We start from the raw sequence: 12,384 nt of genomic DNA, 5'->3' as shown, positions 1-12,384 counted from the left end.
TCCTCCTCCCACTGCCCTCTGTGCCAAGTTTTTCCTTCTTTTATCCAGCCCTTTGCTCCACCGTGACAATGAAGGGAAAAAAACCAACCAAACCCCACAAAAAGGCCACTTCCCCCCTTTTTGTCTTGCAGCAAACCCGTGGGTGCAGGGAGCTGTTGGAGCAGGAGCACCCGGGTTTTTGGCAGGGATGCTGCTTGGCCTGTCCCATCTATAGGAGCCAAGGCAGCCAAGCCTGCCAAGTGCTGGCAAGCTGGGGGTGAACCTGAAGCCATTCCCTGAATTGGGATCCAGCCAAGCTCTATTGGCCAAGTGTCTTCTTTATTCCCTTCTAGGCTTTTTCCGTGCTTGGGTGTATTTCCACAGCATGGAGATGGGTGGAAAATTACTGGAGATGCTCCGGTGCCAGTCCCTGCCCTGGCAGAGGTGAGCTGAGGGTGCACATTCATCCAGGGAACTCCTTGCCACTGGGGCTGAAATGCCTTGAAGAACCAGCTAAATAGTTTATAAAAAAAAAAAAAAAAAAGAGAAAGATATTAAAAATCCCTTTTTTTTTCTTTGCTTAAAAATGTTTCTCCAGAGAGATCTGTGCATCCCAGCCCACTGGAGAGTTTTTTGCAGCCCAACAGCTGCCTAGGGTTTGCTCCTCAGAATTACCATGAGAAAGTACAAACACACCCCAAACAGAGAAGATAAACTGAGATAAATGATGTGCACCAACATCCACAGCCCAAAAACCCTGTGATCCCACCCACAGGGAGGAAAGCAGCAGTGGCAGAGAGCTTGGGGTGCCAGGGACCACCTGGGTTTGGTGCAATGACTGGGGGATGGATGGATGGATGGATGGATGGGTGGATGTTTAGAGGGGTAGGGAGCAAACCCTGAAGACCTCCTTTCTGCTATCCAAGCATCATTCACAACCTATATGCTGCTCCTCTGAGGAAGCAGAAGGCAACATTGCAGTCTTCCTGTTACGGGAAAACCCGGATTTCAACACACAAACCAAGGAGTTGAGGTCAGGGTGCTGCTCTCAGCTTGGGTGCAGCACCCCTGTGACCTGGGAATGTCCATCCCAGGGTGGTTTCCCACCTCTGGGCTCAGGGATGCTCACCTAACCCAGTTCCTGTGCCACAGGCCTCCAGGACAGCTGAGCCAGGACTGGTGGGAGGGATGGGAGGGATGGAGCGTGCCCTGCTTATATCCAGGTCACTGGAAAATCCCCTTGGCTAGGACAGAAACAGTACACAGACATCACATACCTCAGAGGACTGAGCCTGGCCTCTCCCCTCCTCTCCCATGGCACCTCCAGCCTTCCTATTTTTCTCTTGAAACTACCAGTTTGGCTACTATTTGTGAATGGTTTTGGAGAATTTCACTCTTGCAGACAGGAAGGGCAGGCCCAGGTGTTTTGGTGCCCATCAAAAAAAACCATTTGCTTGGCAAACGTAGCAAAGCCACTCATCACCTTCAAACCCCCTTCTTCCCATGCAACAATTTTCAGTGCCTGGAAAAGGAAAGAAAATGACAATAAATGAGTGAAGCTCTTGGCTGTGCCCACTGCAGCATTCCTGGATGGGGCTGCAGGACCTTCTCCAGCCTGGTACAGGAGAGGACATCACACGAGCTGACTGGATGTACAAGCTCTTCTTTTCCATGCCTCTGTTACTGGAACACGGACTTTGGGGCTGAGCTGCTGGTCCCTGGTTCCCTCAGCAGGGCTTTTATTGTGGGAACCCTCAGGAAAGATGGCTGGGAACGAGGTGGGGCTGTGATAAGCCATGCTGCCTGTTCAAGGGTGGCTTTACCACTCCAGGGAGAGGAGAGGGATGGCTGCTCATGGCTTAGGGCTGAAATGACCCTCTGCCCTGCATCTCCCCATCCCAATCCCCATGTCATCCTCTTACAGCTCATGGAAACCTGGTAGAAGGAGGCTTACTCCTGGCTGATCCTCCTTCAGGGATACCTGCTGCCATCTGCTCCACAGCAGCTGGATACGCCCTTCCCACAGGGAACCACAGCTTGGCCCCAGTTCAGCATCTCCCCTCAGGCTGGGGACTCCCCAGCCCCAGCTGGCAGCCAGCCTCAATGCCACTAAAGTTCCTGGGAACTTCCCAGGGCTTCCCAGCCTTTGGAAGGGCCCACATTGCATCAGCCAGGCTTGGAGGAACTCAGTGACACCCAGGGATCTCCTTTCTTCTCTTGCTTTCAAAGCTTTTCCTGCTTTGTCTGTTCTCCAGAAGGACATCAGCAAGTATCCCTGGGGTACTCTTGGTACCACCTGGATGGGGACCAGACAGGGACCACACATTAAGAAAACCCAAATCCAAAAATGTTGTCCACAGGTAGGTAATTGGTGGCCTGGGCTTTGCCTGCACCAAGCTAGTGGCTCTGAAAGACATGGCAGGTCCACAGGGTTTTCCAGACTTTTCATCAGCTTGCCACTGGCATACATAAATCCCAGCCCAGGGAAATCCTGGATGAGCTTTCCCTGTTTTCCACGATCCCAAACCCCAGCACTTTCCCATCAAAACTCAGCACCAGCAGAAGGACTACGCTCAGTGCAGGGTCCCATCTGCTCTCCAGAAGGTGATTCCCATCTCACAAGTCCACCTTGGATCTTCTAGCCCCAGCAGGACCTTTCAGTCCCAAGCAACTATGATTTTTTTGGAGAAGGCTCCATTACCCAGTGTGGTAGTGGCCATCCCATTACCATGTCCTTACACATTTTTTTCCCCAACACCCTGCAGCAAGAGGGAAAAATTCCCCATAGCCTTTGGTCCTCCCATCCCACCACCTCAGGGCAGCATCACCTTCCAGGCTTCCTGGGCAGACCTCCTTCCTGCTCCAAACATCTTTTGTGGCTTCGTGGATGGCCTGAGGCTGGGTTGCTGTGTCCTGCTGGCTTTGACTCTGAGGGACTGGGGACAGACTGGGGAGAGAGCACAGGATAGCCAACCTCATGGCTATACAAAGCCTGGAGACACTATAATGTCCTGGGATGGTTGTAAAACGGTGCCATCCCCAAATACCCACATCATACCCCCACAAAAAAATTGTGGGCAGCACCTGGGGAGGTCCTCCTCCATGTCAGCAGTTCAGAAGTCCAGGAGGAAAAAGAAATCCCAGAGGATAAATCAATAAACTTCTCCCAAACATGGTTTTAATTATCAAGAGGAGAACCAAGGATTGATGCAGACTTCAATGGGAGGAAGGAGAGAAGAAGAGGTCAGTGAGGAGGAGGAGGAGCAGAGGCAGCTCTGATTTAGCTGTTAGCAATGTGTTTCATCTGCATCCAGCAAAGATTAAGAAAAGGTTTCATTGGAAAAAAACAGATGTTAACACATTTGCAACCCAAACAGTCATGAAAAAAAAGCCCATGTTCCTTCACTGACACCCATCAGCTGCTCCCACACACAGGTGGCCACTGCTGACATCAGTGCCATGAGCAGGGACAGGAGCTGGCAGAGGAGGGAGTGGGAATATACCATCAGCAGCCGAAGGTGGGAGGTGTTTTAGGGCCCACCTGCTTGTGATCCCACCCTGTATCTTCAGCTTTCCCATCACCCCAGGCTGCTCCTTCCAAGGTCATCCCACTGATCCATCTGGGTGGCTGCTCCTTATTGGCATGAGCCAGGAGCACAGCTTCCCCTCTCCCTTCCAGGGATGCATGTCAAGCTGAGATAAGGATCCACTGGCTCCAGCACTGGGGCAGGGGAGGGAAAGAGGTTCTCCCACCCACGGATGAGGTGGAGACCATCTGCCATCAGGACACCTGCTAGGCCAAAGAGCCTGAGGGCACTTTGCACCTATCATTGGGCAAGCCTGGAAAGGTGAAAATTAACATAAACTGAGATAAAACCAAGAGAAAATTAACATACAATGTATATACAACCAAGAGAGGAGTGTGAGAGAGAAGCTATGGCACTTTTCCTGGTGTTTCCAAAGCCCTTCTCTCCAGAGCTGCAGAGGGAGAAAAAACTGATTTTCCTCCAAAATGTTGTGCAGGTTGAGGCCAGCAGAGAGCCAAGACCTTACCCTGCACTTGGGGGAAACCAAACTCAAACCTGTGGTGTTTTTGGATCTTATCCTCTGCCGGACCTGGCAGGATGCTCGGGAGAGGGGGAGCTTCAAATCCCGGGCAAGGGGGTTCCATCTCCACCATACCCTGGTTCTTGCCCACAAGGGAAAGGGAGATGTTGGCGTGATGGAGGCTCACCTGGACCGTCCCAGCGACACACCCGTGTGTGATGGGAGGGATGCTGGCTGCAGCGGGGTGGGAGGGGGTCGGGGGGAAGCACCAGGGCTCAGCGGGAGGAGCCGGAGAGGGAGGGCAGCCTCCGGCACAGCAGCGGGGCCGGGACGCAGCCGGCCGGGATTTTCAGCCGCTGAGTGAGCCAGCAAAGCAAACATGAGCAAAGAGCTCCCGAGCCGTGTAAACAAACAACCAATTAAGAGATGAAATAAACCTCCCAGGTACATAACCTTTCTATTTAAACACCCTGGGCCTGGAAGAGTTCCAGAGCATCTGACCCAGCTTTGCCTGAGATCTCTCTGCTGAGGTCCCACGGATGAAAGGGATGTTGGCTTTCAGGGAGTGGCTTCTTTTCTGCCTTTTGCCCCCCCTCCAGTTATATTATTCTTTCTTGTGTTGGTTTAATTCAGAGGGAAAGCCTCCAGCCTGTTTCCTTCTGCATCCCCTTCTCTGCATGGAGCAGGACCTGACTCCCTTCCCCGTTTCTGGAATAGGATTGACTGCACTGACCTGTTAATTATGGAATTTAAGGCTGGTATTGAGAAAATGGGGGCAAATTGACCCAGTAGCATTAAAGGAGGAGTGGGAAGAGAAAAGCCAGGCTTATAAATGGAGGGCAGGCATCCCTGGGGAGAGATTTTGGGAAAATAAGGATGCTCCTTCCGCAGCAGGACAGGACATAGAGATTGAAACAGGTTAAACTTGATGGGTGTATATAGGAGAGATGTTGATTTTACTGGGGATTCTGTCCCCAGTAAAATCCTACAGCTCAGGGGACCCTCAGCTAGCTCCCTCCTTTCAGATCCAACACCCCACGAGCTGCCAGACCCCTCGCCCGCTCCCAGGCTTCTCCCTGCAGCTGCTCTGCTGATTCAGGATGGCGAGGGACTCACCCCGCTGGCTTCAGCACAGCCTCTAATCCCAGGCTTAACTTTAAACCCAGGTTTGGGGTCCCGCAGAAGACAGCAGTCACACAGCCCAGCCGAGGTCACGGCACAGTTATGCTGACTCTTTCCAGGGATGGGGGCATGAACTCCTTTAATTAGAGCCGTTAGATGGGCTTAAATCCACATACATCCAGGATTTTGTTACCTGAAATTAAGCATGGAGGCTGCAGGAATAAGGACGGTTTAGGGGAAGCATCACTACTTATTTTTGGAGAAAGAAAACCTTTGCTTGACACCAGACTAGGAGCTCTTTCAACCCTTAGTGACAGTGGTTCATCTTAAAATGGCTTTTACTGAGGTGTTTGATGTACCAAAACACTCTGCTGTGCCCCACCACCAGGTGCCCAGTCCTGCATGAAATATTTGGGGGCAGGGACCATATATCTGGGGGATGGAGTCTGCTTAAAAGACTAAAATATCTGCTTATTCAGAGGCCTAAGATGGAGATGCAGCCAATGTACCAGAGACTAGAAAGGGGGTGAAGTGGGGTGATGCAGCTTGGATGTATCTGCATCCCTGGCAGAGAGTGGGATAGTCCCCAAATCCCTCACAGCAGGGATGCTCAGGGTCCTTCCCAAACCCCACCATGCAGGATGCTCATCTGTCCCCAGACTCTGAGCCTCCATGGCACGTATGGCACCCACCTCCAGGGCCACCAACCCCACCTGCCCCAGGGTGGAATTTATGAGCAAAGACAGGAAAGAGAGTCAAAAATAGCCGAAAGCCAAGAAAACCTGCGCAGACAGGGAAGTGAGAGCCCCAAAGATAGCACTCCCACTCTTTCACATCCGGGCTTTCAGTGATCACAGCTCCTTTCACTTCTCCTTTGCCCTCCGCCTGTTCCTCCGCTGACGGGTTTTGGTTCCTCTCCACTCCCCCATCACCTTCCCCCTTCAGAGGCCAAGCCCTCAAACCACTTCAGCTTTTATTTCTCAGGGGTGCTGCCCGTTCCCATGTCCCATCCGAGGTGGTGGGGACAAGATGGGGATGGGAGGTTACGTCTCTTCTCCTGCAGTGATCCAGCCTGGATGGATGGTCTGGGGGAGGATAGATACTGGGTCAGGGGAAAGGGAGAGGGGGGAGGAGTAAGAAGCAGAGCAGCTGGAGCTCTTTTTCTCCGTGGCTTTTCCCAGATCTTTGACTCCCAACAAAGCCCCAGTAAACCCAACTGTTTAATTATGATTATTTTTATAGAACCAGCACACAGAGCTGGTGCTGGAGGGACGCACCGGGCTTTGTTCTGGTTTTGGTCATGTCACCGAACAGGACAAAAGAAACTGATTCAACACCAATTTGATGTGAATAAGCAGACACACTTCTTTATGCAGTGTGCTGGGAACACGCCCCTCCAAACATGTTCCACCTCAGCAACAAAATCCATTCCTTTTTATACCTGTTATATAAGTCCATTCTTAAATCCAACCTTTACAGTGACTGGTTCTATAGTATATATATCTTTATTCCAAAAGCAGTCATTGGTCAGTTCTACTGAGCTTTACTGATTGGAATCCTTGATATGCAGATCAAGATGGGAAGGGGTGAGGGGGTTTCCAAGCAGCATGTATGGTCCTGTAACTTAACACACATGTTCCAGTAACTTCTTGGTGAGGTATCCATGACTGCACACTCCAAACACAATCCTCCATAACAGTTCTATACATTGTGCTTCACAAGTTTCTACCTTTAATCAAACAATTTCTTTTATATGATCAAATCTTGATTATTTTATCACTTCTTCTTCTATACAATGAAATCTTAATTATTTTATCAGACTATTTGCTACAGTAACAGGAGTGTCTATGCGTGCAAGTGCTGACGGAGGGTCAATATTGACTTTCTGCTGAAGCAACTGGCAAGGTTCATAGGCTGGAAGTGTTTGGGTGCTTCAGCTGCATCCTGTCCACACCTCAGGAGCTTTTGCCCTCACCAAGAGCTATTTCCTATCGATGAAAAAACACTGCTGTAAATAACATCCACCCAGAGTGTTGCCCGTAACAAATAAAACACAAACCAACAGAGTGCCGGTTTGTGCGGTGCTTTATTCGGGGCCCCGGGAACCTGAGGACTAGAGTCCCAAGTCAGGATTCCGAAGACCTCTATTCTCAGTTCAGCTTTTATACACAAACAAGTTTACGTGCAGTTTCCACGGCAAAACAGTTACATTCAGTTACAAACAAGCTCATAGCAGTTTCTACAACAAAACAGTTACATTCAGCTACAAACAAGCTCATACTTCATACTGATAACAATTAATAATCATCTACTCTAATCATAAATCTACTTAAGCTGTTTTACCCCTAGAAACGGATTAACAGACCCTTACCACATCCAAGGTAACAAATCATTATATACATGCTTGACTAACTCCTTTGATTGTCGTTGCCATCTCTTCAGCACATTCCATGCTCACAAACAAAGTTGCTAACTTACTACTTTAAAGTGTTGCTTTCTAGGCCTACTCTCCTACTAAGCCTTAGCCATTCTACTACTAAATTTGAATTATTCTGCAACAAGAGCACCTTAGAGCAAACTTGCTCTGAGGGTATGCAGGACGCAGGTTTCCTGGAGAAGCTGCAAAAGCAGGAGCTCCCTGACCTCAGGAGGGGTATTCCAGAGCAAAGCAAGGGGCAGAGGTCTGCCTGTGCCTTGGCACCCCAGAGCGGGCTGCGCTCCAACATCAGCCGTGTTCCTGCAGCCAAAATTTGCTGCCTTTATAAAGGGCTGTGTTTGCCAGGTCGAGATTTGTTTTAGGGGGGTGTTGATGTGTGTGGGGGCAGCAGGAACCAGGTCAGGGCTTCCCCCACCACCCCCATCCCCACTGGCAAAGGAAAGCCTGGCAAGGCAGAGGCTTCCCCAGCCACATGCCTGGCAGGCACATGGTGCTGCCCGGCAGAGGGAAGGGACAAAGGGACAATGCTTTCCTGGCCTGCCACTCATGCAAGAGCTGACTTTGGGACGGCTGGGATGGCTCTGGGATGGCTCCCAGACCCCACGCTGGTTCCTTATCCTCAGGGAAGCAGAGCAGTGGTCTGGAGGGCAGCTGCAGCCCTGGAAGCACAGTCAGACCTGCACAAACACAACAGCTCGGCTTTTAAATTACTCCCAGTTAGGAAGTTTGGCTGACCCATGTCCATGGAGTTTACCTGGAGCTATCCCATGGCCTCAGAGCTGCAGTGGATTTGTGGGATGAGAGCCCAGGTGAGGTAAGCTGTGCTTGCCTGTAGCAGGGATGGGAGGCTTTTCAGCTATTTTTTCAGGCACATGTTCCCATTTTGTCCCTTTTTCACACCAGATCCCCTCTTCCAGGGCTTTTGCCAGCCACAGACTGGGCTCTCTACTGGCTGCATTCCTTCAGGTTGACGTGTCTTATCTTTTTCCCCTCATCCTTATCATGCTGGAGTTTGTGAATATTTCTCCAAAACTATAAACCACCCCTGTGCCCCATGTAAAGCAAGTCAGACAGAGAGCAGAGCCAGCCACAGAAGTTCAGGCCGCTCTGGGGGCATGGCACTCCTGGGAAAAGGCTCTTCTAGCCATCCAAGGAGCCAGGCAGGAATAAACCCCTTTTGTAAAGCTTTTATCACTGTGCTGGCACCCCAGCAGCTTGTTTTGGCGGTGGGAAGCCGGGTGGCACACTGCCTGTCCTGGCATGATCACCCCCTGTGCCAGTGGTGCTGGATGTGGGGGGATTTCCTGGATACCCCTGCTGTTGGCAGGGCTGGGGCCAGGGGGATGAAGGGTCCCTGGGGTGCTCATGGCAGCTGGCACTGGACATCAAAGGCTTTCTGGAGGCTGAGTGCCATGGGAGCAAGAGCTGGGATCATGCCAGGCCCTCCCGGCTTTCAGTCTGATGTGTTTGCAATCTCATTTGTTAGAGCCTGATTTTAGGAGTCTCCATGCAGAGCCCATCTCTCTGCACTCCCTCCAGGGAGCCCATCAGCCTGTGGTCAGGAGCAGATTAATCTTATCTTCATTGTGATGACCAAAAGTCACCTTTATTCCTCATCTCACGATGGTTTTTTGTGCTCATTCCATCCCCTTTATCCTCTGTTTCCCCTATAGAGTCAGAAAAGCAAGGTAGAACACCAAATGCAGGACTCCCAGGGAAAAATTCACGTGTAAATTCCAGGAGTGAAACCCCAAACAACAGGTTAAGACCTAGCAGGGAACTGCCCCATCGGATTATTTCTCTCTGCTGTGCATCCCAGCTCCAGGGAATTCAAGCTTCTAATTAAGCTCAATTACTCCTGGAAACAATTTTTCAAGCACCCACCGAGGCTGCTGACCAGAGCAGGAACACTGCACCGAGAAGTTTTAATTGCAAGGTTGTCCTGCCAAAACCAAGCTATCGGTGTCACTGGTGCCAAGGAGTCTGTGCCAGGCCGTGCCGTGTCTTTTGGCACTGTCCTTATCACCAGTCAGGGTGATTCAGCTGCTTTCAAGCATCTCCCAAGCCAGGAGTGCTGCTGAGGCAAAAACATTAAGCACACAAAGAAAAATCATGAGGGCAGAGGCCTGGCCTGTTAATTTCCTAACTGGAGAACCTGGGTGGGCAGGTGGAATTTTGGAACAGCCAACGGTTACAAAAGGGCAAAGGCTAATTTGGGGGTTAGAGAGCTTCTTTCAGTCAATTTTTCTCCATATCTGATTAAAAAACACAGGCAGACACAACAACTTAGCAAAGATGTTAGGTGTGAACACCTTCCAGAGCAGTTACAAGAGGCAATCCCCTTTGGATCATCTCCCTTTTCTACAAAAAAAAAAACCAAACCCACTTGCCCATCACTGTAACCTTACAGGAGGAAGATGCACATCTCAGGGCGTTGTTTTGAATCCTACCCGAGCAAGGAAGGGAAAAAACCTGTGCCAACACCGCCAGGTCTCACTCGCCACCACCAGTTTGTCACCCCTGTGGCAGCCACCGGTTCTTCCAGCAGGCAGCCCCGCTGTGGTCGGGGAGCAGAACCTGCTTCCTGCCACGGGGATCCGGAGGAGGCAGCATCGGTGCTTGCCGGGCGGGGGGCAGGTGCCAAATCCGGGGTGCCGGTGCCAAATCCGGAGTGCCGAGGTGCAAAGCGGCTGCACCGGGTGCATCACACGGGCACGACTGCCACGAGTCTGAACATTAGGAGGTTTTATCGCTTTTTTTAAGGGGTTATCGCTTTTTTTTTGGGGTTTTTTTTTCCCCTGCTGCAGGCTCCCAGGATGGAGGCGTGGGATGGGACAGGCACGTGGGAGGATGGAATTCCCATCACCAGTCACAGCTGGGGAGCCAACTCCTGATCAAAGCCAGACCAAAGCAGCACCATGGCACCTCCATCCTCCTCGGATGCCCCCCAGATCCAAGCAGCAAAGGGGTCTCATTGAGTTTGGGATGGGGGAAGCAACCGGAGACATGGATGCTGAGAGTCACATCTGAGCCCAGGAAAGGAGGGCTGCTGCCTTAGCTGAGCTTTTGTCCCGACTCTTTATCGCTCCCAAGCCATGCTGAGAGAAACAGTTTTAAGCAGGATGAATGAAATTGCAACACAGCAGGATTCCTGGGGGTGCTGCCTCAGTCATCCGGGAGTTTTTATGGGAAAGTGAAACAAAAAAATCAGTGTGCAGCTTAAAAATAAGAGCTGAAGGAAAAGAAAAAGCTCATGGGGAGTGTCTTGGGCCTCCCCTGTGAAGTCAAGACACATACATAGCTGTGAGGAATGGAGTTGGAAGCCTGAATGCCCTGAGGGATCCATCCGTGGACAACTCTTGGTGAGTTCAGTGGCTAAGGAGACTCTGTACCCATTGCCTGAGCCAGCACAAAGCCCTGGTTTGGAATCAGGTCCTTCACTCATTGTCCCAAGCCTCATTCTAGAAAAGCACTGTCCCAAAGCCCCCTCCTAAAGCCTCATGTGACAGCACACAGGGCTTCCTCCAGCTTCTACTCCTTCTCCTTTTCCACAGGGAGCAGCTCCTGCCTGCAGGCTGCCAGCACCTCCCCGGCCGTGGGTGGGGAGTGCCTGTGCCAGGCTGGAAGCTGCTCCTGCCTCCCAAAAGGAACTCAACTGTTTCTTCTACCTACCCTGAAGAAAAGGTGGTTTGGGCACAGGTTTATCCCAGCCTGGAATGCTATCATGATTTGTTTCCAATTCAAAATAACAGCAATTAGGCTGAGGTTCCTTTGTCAACTTTATGGAGCAGCTTAAGCCAGCAAACCAGGCTTGGGAGAGATGAAGGCTCTTACCAGGGACATGGTGTTTTGTCCTGGTATGAGAAATCTCACTGTTGGATTTTCTGGGCTGCCAAGTCAGGCCCCAGAAGGAAGGTAAGCAACTCTGACCACAGGAGATGTCCATGGCAGAGCCCCAGGGCAAGTGGCACTTGTAACTGCCAGAATACACATTTCCCTGTAAGTAGAAACAACATTCGCCATCAAAACTCATGGAAATCCAACAGCATCTCTATTACTGCCTTCAGTAAGCTTAAAGTAAGAGCCTCTGAGAGGCTGAGAGCTTCATCATGTAAGAACACGAGCAAATGATGCAGGAGGTCACACCATAAATCCTGGCAAAATGCAAAGTTCACAACCACAGTAGCCACATGCTCTGCTCACACCAGGATCCTTCTCAAAAGCTTTCGCTCCCTGGATCTCTGTCAGTGGAAGAGTCAAAACAGGGAAAGTTCAGAGGTTTTTACTTGTGTGGGATTGATAAGGCAAGCAAACCTAACCTGTTAACTTCCTCCCTCGTGTGCAGCAGGCTGGAGGTTCCCCCACAGGCAAGATGCACGTGTTGTACCAAAGGCCTTAAATTTGTCTGGGTTTAGTTAAAAACCTCTGTTGGTCAGCAGTGCTCTGCTACAGCAGCATGTTTCACAACCCCAGTTTGCTTCCATTCCCCCATGAGCAAGATCACATTCCCAAGGAAAGGCTGGACTGGACTGGGGGAGCCCTGGTCTGGCCCATGAGGGCACAGGATTTCCCAATTTATTCATGCCTGTCAGTTAACTTTCAAACTGAAAAGGATCATCATAGGTGAAGTTTCACTTCATTCCTTTGGGAAACATGCACCCTGGCTTTCTATGAGGGCCTGGCCTGTTAATTTCCTAACTGGAGAACCTGGGTGGGCAGGTGGAATTTTGGAACAGCCAACGGTTACAAAAGGGCAAAGGCTAATTTGGGGGTTAGAGAGCTCCTTTCAGTCAATTTTT

The sequence above is a fragment of the Manacus vitellinus genome, unplaced genomic scaffold, assembly GCF_001715985.3.
Source record: "Manacus vitellinus isolate BGI_N305 unplaced genomic scaffold, ASM171598v3 scaffold_53_pilon, whole genome shotgun sequence".
Classification (NCBI taxonomy): Eukaryota; Metazoa; Chordata; class Aves; order Passeriformes; family Pipridae; genus Manacus; species Manacus vitellinus.
This window is presented reverse-complemented; position numbering follows the sequence as displayed.